General features: G+C 36.4%; 1 protein-coding gene across 1 annotated transcript in view; it reads right to left on the bottom strand.

Moving 5' to 3' along the window:
* Positions 1–9,158, bottom strand: part of LOC114641203 (olfactory receptor 1M1-like) — a 63,167-nt gene extending 54,009 nt beyond the window's left edge. The window contains exon 1 of the mRNA XM_028790293.2: positions 9,052–9,158. The gene's annotated coding sequence lies outside the window, so the exon portion shown is untranslated. The remainder of the gene's footprint in view (positions 1–9,051) is intronic.
* Positions 9,159–15,503: the final 6,345 nt, after the last annotated feature.

The raw sequence follows: 15,503 nt of genomic DNA on the forward strand, positions 1-15,503 counted from the left end.
GTGATTTTTCCTGGCAGAAAATTCTAAATTTGCCAAAAGTAAGTATATTTTCATAAGGTTACATCCCCTTTGACTCAATGGTGCAAATTGCTTCTTGTGAGCCCACACATTTGCACAACTCGAAGGAAATTTAAAGATAGGTATCAAGCTTATTTTTCCCCATATGCTGCATTATTTTGTGGCTATGGAAACTGATTTATGGTGCAAACTTTATGATAAACTGGCAGAAATGTCACACATCCTACACCACAAAAGCAACCTTTCCTTCTCCACCAACAATGTAGTTCATGTTTATGAACCACTGAATTCTTTTCAATGCTTAAGAATTAACAGTCTGAGGACTGTAATGCATCATTTTCAGATTTATGCAATTAACCTACATATGTTGATATTGAATACTGAAAACAGTTAAGTTATAATTGGATTAGGCCAAATTCAAATTTTTCATCAGTTAAAACATTTCACGTTCACTCAATTATATTCATTTTAATCAAATAATTTATTTAACTTGAAAAAAAAACAGTTAAATTACTTGCTACCATTAGTGATGGGCATTTCGATTCACTTTACTGATTTAATTCTTTCAAACTATTATTGATTCATCAATATTTAAAAGCAAAATCTTTAGGGGGGGTTCTGCTTGAATGAATCACAAATTATTAATTATTTAATTATAATATATAATTTATAGTTATTAAATTATGTTTTACAGTTGCTGGTAATTCAAATTGAAATACTATCCTTTTTAAATGCACAAATCATGACAATATTCTGAAAATAGATGCAAGGATTCAGAATCATAAGTGAGCAAGAATTGTATGACTTGTTCTTGGGTAAAGAATTATTATTATTATTATTATTATTATTGGGTAGAAATTAAATGATTTAACTCAAAGTAAAATCATGTGACTCAGTCTTGAATCAAGTGAATGACAATTGTGTGACATGTTTACAAAACAAAAGAATCTTCTGACTTATCCTCAGAAAATGATTCAGTCCACAAATCAAATGAATAAGTTTTGTGTTACTCATACATTTTGCCTGAAGAAGGGGCCTGAGTTGTCTCGAAAGCTTGCATATTGTAATCTTTTTAGTTAGCCAATAAAAGGTGTCATTTTGCTTTGCTTTTCTTTACATTCATACTGGCTAACACAGTACAACACCCTAGTACTTCATACACAAATCAAATGAATGAGAATTATGTGACTCGTTCTTGGGTAATGATTCCATTCAAACTTGAAACATTTAGTGAATAAAATATGCTTGATACATTCAATTACTGGTAAAAAGTGCATACAAAGCTGAAAGTAAAATACATTAGAAGTTATAATGATATTTTTATAAAGTTCAGTTTACTGTGAGTAATTTGTGGAGCGTACAAAACTTTTTCGTTTAGTATTATGTTTATATATTCTATTTAAAACAATCTAATAATAAATACAAAACCATCCATTAAAACAATGCAATGTAAGTTTGTTGCACTTGTATGAGGAATGAGAAAATGATTAATGACAGAGTTTGCTTTTGCAGATAATGATTTAATTCTAACAAAAAAGAATTGTAAGTTAGTAAGCGAAAATCATGAATCAGAGGTTTGGTAATTGCACAATCACCCATACATTTTAAACAAATAAGCATGCCAGTGCTATAGCATTCACGTTTAGCTCTACTGAATTGCTTCATTCGTGGTTGGAAATTGATTCTGATGATTCATTGAAACAAGTGGTACAAATAGAATGAATCATTTACGAATCACCCATCCGCCAGACCAAATTTCTAAACTTCCTTTAGTACAGTCTTGGCTTTTCAGTTTGTTTCAACGAAGTTAAACCATTTTTAAAAATCCTGTGACTTTAATAAACCCAGTTAAATTAGTTGTCACCATATGAAGTATGTTTACTAAAATAAACCCAATAAAAAACAGTGTTTATTTTATCTTGTATTCTTCCCATGAAAATTTGTGGTAAATTATTAAACCTTTAAACAAATTAGGCATAATATACAGCATGTAGAATGCCAGTAAAGAACACTTTTGAAAATGTTTGAATGGATATCGCTAATAACCACTGTTACAGTTACTGATTATTTATTTTCGGAGATGTTCTCTTCCCAGAGAAAAGCTTATAAATGCTGCTTTTTATCTCCTTGTTCCTAAAGCTGTAGATTATAGGATTCATCATGGGAGGAACTACATTTCCAACAATGACCATTGTATTATATGCTTCTGTGGAAAGTTTTACTCCTGCACCTGGCAATATGTACGATGTCAAAAGTGGTATATAAAACAGTCCGACCACTAGAAGGTGAGTAAGGCAGGTGCTGAAAACCTTCCTCTTTCCTTCAACAGATGAGGTCCTTAGTGCAGCCAAAGCAATTATAAAATAAGAAAACAGAATTAGTGCTAACGGAAAAACTCCAGTTGTGATAACTATAGTTGAAAAAATAAGCAAGTATTTGGGATCTTCTGTACAGGCGATATGAACCATTGTAGCATAATCACAGAAACAGTAAGGCAGTATATTAGTCTTGCAGAAAGAAAGCTCACTGACAAACATTAAGCAATATATTTCAATTAGGAAAGCACTAATTGCCAATAACGTAACACCAATACATACAGCTTTACTTGTAACAATTGAAGGGTATCTTAATGGAAAAATGACAGCAATATATCGGTCAATTGCCATAGATGTTAGTAGAAGAGATTCCATCAGCTCTACATATAATATTAGATACATCTGGGCTAAACAGGCAGTATATGCAACTACTAATGAGTCAAAAATAACAGCAGATACCATTTTTGGAATTAGGATTGTACTATTTGCCAAGTCTATCATTGCAAGAGTGCAGATATAGATATACATTGGTGACTGCAGCTGATGGTTCATTATGATGATCAGGATAACCAACAGGTTGCCAATTAGGGACACCAGATAGATCAATATGAGCAGAGTGGCTGTTATATTTATTTGTTCAGGCTTAATTTCACAGTGCAAAACAAACTCTGACACGGACAGACTGCTGTTAAACATTCTGGAAGGTTCTTCAGTATATCTGAAAGAAATGGAAAAAAAAATATACCATGAACTATCTCTTTACATCCATAATAACATTTATATAATCACACAGATTTCTATTATCATTTTGGGCAGGTTTGTTTTGTATGTTTTTGATCACTTTAATGTGGTTTCCCCTTTACCTGAAAGAAGAGAATAAAACTAACAGTAATGTCCACATAGTCATGGCCAGATAAGGTTGATACATAATATATTTAACAAAAGTAGGTCTAGAGACAACACAGCACAGCACAGCTCTTATCATCGATGTTCTAGACAGATAGATAGATAGATAGATACTTTATTAATCCCAAGGGGAAATTCACATAAAAGGTAGGAGTTAACAGTGAAATGTAGAAAAATAGTCATACACGGAGCTGCTGGAATAGCTGCCACTCGCAGTGGCGCCTGAGTCATCAATGATTGTATGTATGGATCAGAGTGTTCTACTGGTGAACAAGGCAGTTTTAATAACCTACTGTAAGGTCCTGAGGTCTTTCTCCGCTCAAGCTGATTTATATGTACTGAGCTCCAAAACAATCTTTAACTTTTCTTTTGTACATTTTTAGCACATGCAGTTTAAGGGAGAATTAGGGGAACAAACTAAACCTGCAACTCTCTCTTTATTAGATGTAACCAGATTTACTTTTGTCATTATCATTAAAAGTGAAACATTCTTCAGTGTAATACACCTGAATGATTTTAACGGCATATGTTTTAAAAATGTGTTGTGTATGCTACTTGTGAGAGCACAAGCTCAAGGGAAAGAAATAATTTTTAACGTTATGACAGTACAATGTACAGAATGATAGTTGCTCATTTCTATAAGTAATTTCAAAGACAACAATATAAAACAGAAATGCTCAGCAGCAAACACAGTTTTAATAGCTTTGTGTTATTCCTTGCTACTTGAAGTAAACGACCGCATCATAATTCTGAAATAAAAAAACTAAATTTAACTGAATAGAGCACACCAAGTAATTTGTTATGGGAATATAATGTGGTAAAATAAATTTATCAAAGCTGAGTCATTTTAAAATGTAATGAAGTGAGGGACACGAGTTTATTATTTATGATAAGAAGGAAAGAATGAGGGTTATCATTTATAGATTTGCATTTATACACTGAACAGTAATGGCGGACTGCACAATAACGTGCAGTGAATACACTTGACTTGAGCATTCCTAGTTTTCATCCTCTTTCTCCGTTTATGATTAGTTTGCTCAGAGGTTGACGTGCTTGCTGCTTCCTGAGCAGCTCTTCTTTTCTCCACCCTAGCGGCCAGATTCTTCTCTTCTTTCGTCGGCATCTTTTCACATTAAAACTGATTAAGTCAGTTTTTGTGTTGCAATTACTTAGCACGTTTTCTTTAATTTTTTACTTAAGCTGGCACTTAGGTTTCCAATCTGCTTCAAGAATGATTTAAGATATGAAGAGGTAGGTGAAGTGACGGCGAAGGTGGTAGGGAATAAGAACGGCGCCTATATACATGCTCTGCACAGCTGCCCCACTGGCCACTGCAGTGAGTTGATTCTACAATCAAATAAAATAAAAAATAAAAGAGGAATAACCTTTGAGGTCAATCGTCACCCCGAAAGAGGATAGCAGACATCACGTAGTAGATTTATAAATTTCAGGTCAATAGTTCAGACGGTTTGCGAGCGACAGGTGATTTAAAATCCTGGACAGACAAACGAACAGCCATGGTAATTTACAGTCATATGAAAAAGTTTGGGAACCCCTCTCAGCCTGCATAACAATTGACTCTACTTTCAACAAAAAAGATAACAGTGGTGTGTCTTTTATTTCCTAGGAACATCTGAGTACTGCAGTGTTTTCTGAAAAAAGATTTTTAGTGAAGCAGTATTTAGTCATATGAAATTAAATTAAATGTGAAAAATTGGCTGTGCAAAAATGTGGGTCCCCTTGTAATTCTGCTGATTTGAATGCCTGTCACTGCTCAATGCTGATTACTTGTAACACCAAATTGGTTGGATTAGCTTGTTAATCCTTGAACTTCATAGACAGGTGTGTCCAATCATGAGATATAAAGGTATTTAAGGTGGTCAATTGCAAGTTGTGCTTCCTTCCCTTTGACTCTCCTCTGAAGAGTGACAGCATGGGATCCTCAAAGCAACTCTCAAAAGATCTGAAAACAAAGATTGTTCAGTCCCCTGGTTTAGAGGAAGGCTACAAAAACCTATTTAACCCCTTAACCGCCCTCTGCCGGATATATCCGGCACCGTTGTTTTATTGCTAACGCCATACTGCCGGAATTATCCGGCACATTTGCCTGTGGTTACATGAATGCCTGGCAAGTAGTATAACTGACGGTTTGGCGTGGGTATTATTACTACGTTGTATTTCGACAAGTCTGTGGTTGTTTTGGCCGGTCATGTGACGTGATTCGCATGTAACAGCTGTGAATATGGCGAAACGTAAACTGACTTCAAGTGAGGCTTTGCAGGCGATTTTGGACAGTTCTGATCATGATTGTAGCAGTTCTGAAGAAGATTTTAGCGACAGTGATGAGCAGCAACGTGCGCTGCATGATACTGTGAATGAAGACGCATCGGATGACGGCGCTGAGTGGGTGTAACCCCAGCATCTCAGCTGGGCTGCTGCCCGTGGTGAACTACCTTTTCTGCATTCATTTGAGGGAACGTGTGGCTTTATTGTTGATGTAAACAATTACACTGCTGAGCAGTTTTATGAGCTGTTTGTGTCACCTGATTTGATCAGACATTTTGTTCATCAGACAAATCTGTATGCAGCACAGTTTATTGAGAAAAATCCCAATTTACCTCCACATTCCCGTGTTCGTGCTTGGTTTGACACTGATGAAAACGAAATGAAAAAATTCATTGGGATTTTGATGTTGATGGGAATAATCAGAAAACCAGATATTGAGATGTACTGGTCTACAGATCCTATGTATGCAACACCTATTTTTGCAGCTGTCATGACACGTAACCGATTCTCTTTGCTGCTGAAATTCTTTCATTTGAATGACAACAGAAATGAGCCAGATAAGAAAGATCCAAACCGCGACCACTTGTTCAAGCTATGTCCTTTGATTGATCATTTATTTGAAGCATTTCAGTTGCCCTACATGCCAGGACCGTCAGTTGCAGTTGATGAAAGTTTATTGTCGTGGAAGGGCCACTTACAGTTTCGACAGTATCTACCATTGAAAAGGGCACGGTTTGGTATCAAGATGTTTTGCTTAGCTGAGAATTCAGGTTACATTTATAGATTTCGTGTATACACTGGCAAAGAGGATCCTATGAGTAGTATTTCAGCAGTGTTGCCAGATGAATGTAAGGACTTTGGACTTTCAGAAAAACGCTGTCATGTCTGTTCAAAGAAGGGTCAGCGTAGAGACGTCAAGACCTTCTGCTCAAAGTGTCCCAGCAATCCAGGACTTTGTGCAGTTCCCTGCTTTGGCCTGTGGCACAGCAAACTCAAATACTGGGAATGAAACTATGATTGACTGAACTACTTTTGACTTTTGAATTACTTTTGACTGTTCCGTTTTTGTAGTTGACAATAAATCCAGAAGCCTGAGAAAAGGTACATTTTGTGCTTTATTATGTGTTTGCCCATTTCTAGAACTTGCACAACATTTAGTGGTCAATACTGCTTGAATAAATGTAAAAAATGTAAAAAAAATGTAAAAAAGTAAAAAAAACGAAAATTGTTCAGATTTCGCCTGGCGTGGGGAATATTTAGGGAGTTGGCGGTTAAAGGGTTAAGAGGTTTAAACTGTCAGTTTCAACTGTAAGGAATGTAATCAGGAAATGGAAGGCCACAGGCACAGTTGCTGTTAAACCCAGCAGGTCTGGCAGGCCCAGAAAAACACAGGAGTGGCATATGAGCAGGATTGTGAGAATGGTTACAGACTACCCACAGATCACCTCCAAAGACCTGCAAGAACATCTTGCTGCAGATGGTGTATCTGTACATCGTTCTACAGTTCAGTGCAATTTGCACAAAGAACATCTGTATGGCAGGGTGATGAGAAAGAAGCCCTTTCTGCACTCACGCCACAAAGAGAGTCGCTTGTTGTATGCAAATGCTCATTTAGACAAGCCAGATTCATTTTGGAACAAAGTGCTTTGGACTGATGAGACAAAAAATTGAGTTATTTGGTCATAACAAAAGTCTTTGCACGGTGGAAGAAGAACATCGCATTCCAAGAAAAACACCTGCTATCTACTGTCAAATTTGGTAGAGGTTCCATCATGCTGTGGGGCTGTGTGACTAGTTCAGGGACTGGGACCCTTGTTAAAGTCGAGGGTCGGATGAATTCAACCCAATATCAACCAATTCTTCAGGATAGTGTTCAAGTATCAGTCACAAAGTTGAAGTTACACAGGGGTTGGATATTCCAACAAGACAATGACCCAAAACACAGTTTGAAATCTACAAAGGCATTCATGCAGAGGGAGAATAATGTTCTGGAATGGCCGTCACAGTCCCTTGACTTGAATATCATCGAAAATTTATGGAATGATTTGAAGCAGGCTGTCCATGCTCGGCAGCCATCAAATTTAACTGAACTGGAGAGATTTTGTATGAAGAATGGTCAAAAATACCTCCATCCAGATTCTAGACACTCATCAAAGGCTATAGGAGGACAGCTTTCCAGAGGCTGTTATATTTACAAAAGGAGGTTCAACTAAGTATTGATGTCATATCTCTGTTGGGGTGCCCAAATTTATACACCTGTCTAATTTTGTTATGATGCATATTGCATATTTTCTGTTAATCCAATAAACTTAATGTCACTGCTGAAATACTACTGTTTCCATAAGGCATGTCAGATATTAAAAGGAAGTTGCTACTTTGAAAGCTCAGCCAATGATAAACACAAATTCAAAGAATTAAGAGGGGTTCCCAAACTTTTTCATACGACTGTATCCCTTTTATGTGAAAATTCAGTAAAAGAAATAATAAAATGAAGACTTTTTGTTACTCAAATCAGCTGATGAATTAAGTGCTGGTCAGACCCAGCAGGCTGTGTTACACTCAATAGAAACGAAACCCTTACTCTTACATGAGTTTGAAACAAATGTCATATCTGATGATACCTTCATAACAAACTTTTAAACTTTACTCACTCACTACGCCAATGAAAACATCTTTTTTAACAGTACAGATTAAAATTTAAGAAGACAAATAAGAACAATGAGTGTGAGAGTGAAAGAGATAATGGCATGACTGTTAGGGAGAAAAAAACTCTGTTGTGCCCTAAGCATGTGTGTGTTTCGGTTGATGATGATTGCAGGGCTGAGGTACTGGACAGTAAAGAATAAGGTTGTTGGGTCAATTCCAACCATAGACTCCTTTGATGTTCTCAGTCAAATCGTTGAATCTCTGATGGTTAGGTTCTGAACAGTGACTTACTATGTGAGTGCAAGGAACTCATTTCACCTCCTTTAATGTTGGAATATCTCCCAATTGTACATTGTATAAAATAAAATCATAAACCATCCATCTAGATGTCTATTAATCTGTAACATGAATCATCTTTTTCCATTTCTTGGTCATAAGAAGCCAGAACCTGTTCTGAATGCACGTAAATAAATTTAGGAAACACACTTTAACAGAATCCTTGTCTATCATTGTGCACTGTTGTTCTCACAGATCAAATTTTTCTTTTCTATCTACATTAACATTTATGGCTGAGGGATGTGGAATGGAAACCACAGTACCAGTGAAAAAGCCACACAGGTAAAGTATGCAAGTTGCATCAAGCTGGCAGCCAAATGCCATGCCTGGAAGCTGCAGGATGGTAGTGACAGTTGCATCCATAAACGCTTTATCGAACTAAAACAAAATTCAGATGTAAGTAAAGCTCGTGTCAGTTGAAAAATAATAATTTTATCAATGGACTGCATCTCACAGGGAATCTACACAACACCCTTTGAAACCTTTAAACATGAACAGAGAAGAAAAAGCGAGGGAACGATATCCTGAAACATAGTCTACTAACCTGAGATGTTCTTTCAGTTGAGATTGTTGTCATCATTTATGGCAAAATCAGACGAGCTTTCTCACTATGAACAGTTGACTCTCTATGTTGTAAAGGGATGATGACAAAGTTTGTTTAAAAAAAAGAAATGTACATGATGGGCTCCATGCTAGAACTGCATGCAGTGCAGCAAAGTAAAGATTTTTAAGTGTACCTAAAGATGCACTATTTAAATCTGTTCACCTCCTTGAAGGGACTACTGACACATTGGATATTTTTAGGTTATACCTCTGAGATTTTTATATTACCAAGTAACCACTCTTGACTTTAACAGAAGGCACATTTAATTAGAAAAGTAGGTCAACTCACAAAGGAGTAGAAAAAAAACAGTATTGTGGTCAGACAGCATTAATTTACCCTGAAGAATTACAAACGTATATCAAAATGGAAGAAATGCATATTGCAATTATGTTGGTTCCTGGATGGAACGCAAGTGGCAGAGAAACAAACTATGTGTTTAGGAGTGGACAAGAAAATAGTCAGATGAAGTAAAGATCAGTGCACAAAAAAAAACACATATTAACAAAGCTAAGATCAGAACCATAAATAAATTCCGTCTTTATAAATTTGTTTTGTTTTGTTTTGTCTAACTTTAATTGGTATGCCTTCAAGTAAAAAAAGACAATTTTAAAATAGGGATTGGGAAATATAGCCTAACTCGGAATTAAGGGAAAGTTCAAAACCAAAAATTCAGTTCTATCTTTTGCCAACATCAAATGTAAATCAGAAAATTTAAAGCAAGAATTGTGTATTATTTAAAGTCAAAACGAGTACACAGCAAAGCACACATCACACGTAAAGAATCTTTATCTAGTCTCAGAGTGCATGGCAATGACCTTTTACACCATCATACAACTGACGACTCTCGCTGTGTACTTCCTACCCCTAACCATTATAACAGAAGTTGCAAGTTCCAAAGAATGGAGATGCCCTATGCAAAGAAAAGATAGCATTGAAAAAAGGCATTAAAATAAGGAAACGCCTATGAATACATTTTTAAACAGCAGAATCCTATTTGGCACATGTCAAAATCCTTACAACAATAAAAGAAATTCTAAAAAATAAACCAGAGAAAAAATTGAAAAGGAGGCCAATCATAACATTAGAAACATAACATGTGCCAAATTCAGAGATCTCACAAAACTGATATCTGTGATGTCATGGGTCACACGTCCTGTACCTAGCAATGATGCAGGATCACAGTGAGAAGTAACACAAAATGACAGAGTCCATAGAAACCTAAAGGCAACAAATGGTGACATATCAGTGTCATCAAAAAATTGTAAAAATAAATTAACAGCAAAAAAAATGTATTAGAATTAAAAAAAAAACACACATTCCTAGGAAGTATGGAATGATAACAATAAAATACAACTTAGTTTTGTATATTGCTCTTAACAAATTTTCTAGTAAAATACAGTTATAAATTATAGAAATTACTAAATATAGAATTAGAACACACAAAGATACAGATATGTTCAAACACACAGAAAACTAAATTGAAATTGATTAACATAAACGGAAACTAACAAGATCTGTCCAATAATTAATTGATAAACTATGGCAAGTTGACAACAGAGGAGATGAAAATCGTAAAAGAGAAAGTCAAAGATAAAGTGAGACAGAGTCAGTGTCCTGGAGATCTTGGCCAACTAGCCGCCCACCCTTTTCTGGAGATTCTATAGTGGAATCTGTGCTGGGCTGTCCAAGCTGATGACAGAATATTTCCATCCAATGATCCTTTATCTCATCTGCTCTCCCATCAGCATACACATAGGAGGAGGAGTGATGGAGATGGACAAATGGATGGACAGCGTCATCATCTCATCGACGGACAGCCATAACTTATCGGGGTGACTTTTCCATACACAGGAGAGCAGCTCAACAGTAGAGAGGTGGTACCAATTGCCACATCCAGATACCCAGAAGAAAAACAGAATAGAGGATGATTAGTAACAATTAATCAGAATTTATAAATTTTATGTTACTTATATTTCAGATGATTTCAAATGACTAACAAACAGAAATGCAGTATGCACCGCTAATCAGCAGCTCTAGTCAGGGTATGCCAGGCTAAATTAGTGAGCCTGGAGTTAATAGTGGAGATTGATGGGGTATCTTTTATATTAGCAGGCAGATCATTCCACAGCTTCAGGCCCCTTCAGGTCCACTGTTATTTTATTAATTACACAACTTAAATACATTATTATGCTTTGTTTACAGGAACAAGACAATGGCATGTAAATTATGTTAAATATATGTCTTTATATATTTATGTACAGTGATCCCTCGCTATATCGCGCTTCGCCTTTCGCGGCTTCACTCTATCGCGGATTTTATATGTAAGCATATTTAAACATATATATCGCGGATTTTTTGCTGGTTCGCGGATTTCTGCGGACAGTGGGTCTTTTAATTTCTGGTACATGCTTCCTCAGTTGGTTTGCCCAGTTGATTTCATACAAGGGACGCTATTGGCAGATGGCTGAGAAGCTACCCAACTTACTTTTCTCTGTCTCTCTTGCGCTGACTTTCTCTGATCCTGACGTAGGGGGTGTGAGCAGGGGGGCTGTTCGCACACCTAGACGATACGGACGCTCGTCTAAAAATGCTGAAAGATTATCTTCACGTTGGCTACCTTCTGTGCAGCTGCTTCGTGAAGTGACATGCTGCACGGTGCTTCGCATACTTAAAAGCTCAAAGGGCACATATTGATTTTTTTTATCTGTCTCTCTCTCTCTCTCTCTGCTCCTGACGGAGGGGGTGTGAGCTGCCACCTTCAACAGCTTTGTGCCGCGGTGCTTCGCATACTTAAAAGCCAAATAGCCCTATTGATTTGTTTGCTCCTTTGAAGAGGAAGATATGTTTGCATTCTTTTAATTGTGAGACTGAGCTGTCATCTCTGTCTTGTCATGGAGCACAGTTTAAACTTTTGAAAAAGAGACAAATGTTTGTTTGCAGTGTTTGAATAACGTTCCTGTCTCTCTACAACCTCCTGTGTTTCTGCGCAAAGCTGTGACCCAAGCATGACAATATAAAAATAACCATATAAACATATGGTTTCTACTTCGCGGATTTTCTTATTTCGCGGGTGGCTCTGGAACGCAACCCCCGTGATGGAGGAGGGATTACTGTATAACTAATAAATAAATGTAATAAATTAATAAATAAATATATTTTGATATTATTTTACATACACCACATGCATACACACATAATATCAAAAAAAGTATGTATTATATATATACTAGTGGGGCCAAGGTGCCCAACCCCCAGTTGCAGCCAGAATATTAGCAAAATCTGTAAATGTAAAAAAAAAAAAAAAGATTATTTATTGGAGTCAAAAATCACGAAAATCTATGAATTTGTAAAATGTAATGGAGTAAAAATCATGATACGAGAATAAAATATTTACTCTCTTACCGATTGGAGTATTCCCATTAAACTGAGGTCCACTATGCTCGATGAGTATTTATAAGAGACTAAATAAATGATCCATTCGTTTTAACTGACATTCTTATAGATAAAAAACTTTTTAAAAAAAACTGACTTAAAACTGATTTAAATAACAGGAAAAATCACATGAAATCTAAAGTGGTATGCAATGGGTCATCGTAACTCGACCTTCAGCTAACTAAATCACCTAAATACAAACATTGATGTTATGAATAATTTAATTTTTTTTAATAGTTTGTTCCTGTGAAAAAACGTTTACTCTATCAAAAATAAAACCCACAACTTTCTTGATATTAAAAACCACAACTTGATATTTTTCTTAAAATTTAAAAATGGAATAAGAATCTGAAAATCTAACAAAAACATATTAAAGCTCGATAAATTCTGAAAAGAATGATACCAAACATATATATGTAGATTTTAAAATAAGCCCAATTTAAAGTGTGACAAAAAACATGACATGAAAACGTCACATAATATCGTTGCACTTTTAGGCTTAGGATTTTATATATAGAGAGTAGATTTGTGATGCAATCAGAGCAGAGGCCCCATCCCCACCAGATTTCTCATATAAGCTAGACTCGGAATGAATCAAACAAATCAAACGAGTCAATAGAATCGACTCATTTAAATGGGTAGTTTGAAAGAATCAAGTTAGTAAAGCGAATCAAAATGCCCATCACTATAATATGTTGCATAGTCTGGCGCAGTGGTAGAGCTTCTGCCTTGCAGTAAGGAGATGAGGGTTCATGTCCCGGGTCCTCTCTGTGTGGAGTTTGCATGTTCTCCTTGTGTCTGCGTGGGTTTCGGCCCACAGTCCAAAGACATGCAGGTTAGGTGGCTTAGCGATATTAAATTGGCTCTGGTGTGTGGTTGGGGTGTTGAAGTATTGGCACCCTGCCCAAGGTTTGTTCCTGTCTTGCACCCTATGGTAGCTTGGACAGGCCGCGGCACCCTCTGTGACCCTGTTCAGGACAAAGCAGTTTAGAACATAACTGGCTGACTATATGCTGCTTATGTTATGTGCAGTGTGTAATTGGTTTGCCAGATTGTTGAAGACACACAAGCCTAAAGCCACTTTCATATACAGTAGTTACAAGCAGTATTTGTCGGTTAAAAAGATATTTTTTATGTACAAAGTCTTGATCTTTGATTGCCACTGTAGAAATCACTACAGATTCCCAAAGCTCTTTGCAATATGTTTACAAACAAAGGTGGTCTCTTATGCAAATTAAGTCAGTTTACGCAAATCAGTCTTTTTTCCTAGAAAAATAACAACACGTCACAGACAATCTGGAAAATATTCCAGAATAATCACATTCTGTCCAAACCCTCTTTTTCCAATTGAGAAATGTTAAAAAAAAATCACCTGATTTGGGGAACATGTCCCCTTGGTACCATTACTGTGTGACACTGTAATGCAAATTGTGATCATGTGGCTATGAAATTTGACTGCTTTGTTTGCACATAAATCAACTGAGTTACTATGACATCTGACAAAATGATGGCAGTTGCATTAGAAACGAATACATTGAGCCTACAGACTCTATTTTCTCCAAGGTTTATTTTTCAAATTTAAAAACATGTTAATTTTGATTACATTTTAACATAACGCAATTAAATAATGGCAATATACTTTAGAAATGATTTGTGTGATTGGTGCCTTTAATGACCTCTGGGGCACAGCCATCAGCAGTGTGTCTGTCTGTGGAGAGAGTGTCGACCTCGCCAAGGGGTTTACTTATCTTGGCAGTGACATTCATGCCTCTGTTGACTCTTCCTATGAAATTAGTAGACAGATTGGGAGAGCATGAGGGGTCATAGGGTCGCCTGAAAGTGGTGTGTGGCATTCCCAATATCTCCACAAAATGACAAAGTTCCAACTTTCCTGGTGCTCCGTGTTTTTCTATATGGTTGCGAGACATTGACGATATCCAGTGACCTGAAACAAAGACTGGACTCCTTCGGCGTTATGTCTCTTGGGTATCCTGGTTGGACTTTGTGTCGAATGAGCAGTTGCTCACGGAATCCCAAACAAGGCACATTACCTGCATTGTGGGGGTATGTCAGTTGGCACTATGGCCATGTGGCGCAATTCCCAGAGGGTGATCCGGCTCGCAGGATCCTAATTGATCCTCAGGTCCCAAGTGGCTTGACCAGGACAAGGGGGCCACCTACATAACACCTGGCTGCAGCAGTCTGCCTGGGGGGTTGCCAACCGGGATTCTGAGCTGTTTTGTCGTGTGGTAGGAGTGGCAATGCGCTGTACCAACGCATGCTCCCTAACCTGACCTGACGTGACCTGTGCTGGTATTTAAAGCAATGAAATTTAATTTGTTTACACCTAAATCATAGTTGTAAATGACACACCCAAGAAATAAAATTTAGTTTCACTAGAACAGGATATGTAAAGCCTTAAAAATGCTTAAAACATGAGTAAAGTGAATTTAAATTGTGATAATGATAACATACCCCAAGAATCATTTTTGAGTTAATTTTCCTTAGATTATATCTCGCATATTAGGGCACTGTAAGTCAAGAAGATATGAAATCCTAGTAGTAACTAAGGTTTGTATTTAAATTTTCCCATGAAATGGCTGACACACTGTACATTTCGCATTTTACTGATATTTTGCATCTTTGTAATCTGAGCCAGAGAGTAAGCCAATTGATTTAAAGAGTAATAAAAAGCAATGATTTGAATTGTTGAATTACTCTTGAAGGAAACTGCTAAAAGGGTACCAGACTTTCTTTACACCATGTCTTCAGTACTACTACATGAAGCAAAATGTTGTCTTAAAAGTGAAATTATTTGATTATATCAATACTGAAGAATGTGAACATGGGTAATAGTTATTTTAAAGAATTATTTCTACTTGTGATTCTTTTTAACTACTTTCATTTATGTAATAATATGATTTTTTATTTTTCAAAATAAAACAGATCATGTTGGTTGA

Source organism: Erpetoichthys calabaricus, chromosome 4, assembly GCF_900747795.2.
Source record: "Erpetoichthys calabaricus chromosome 4, fErpCal1.3, whole genome shotgun sequence".
In the NCBI taxonomy this organism is placed as follows: Eukaryota; Metazoa; Chordata; class Cladistia; order Polypteriformes; family Polypteridae; genus Erpetoichthys; species Erpetoichthys calabaricus.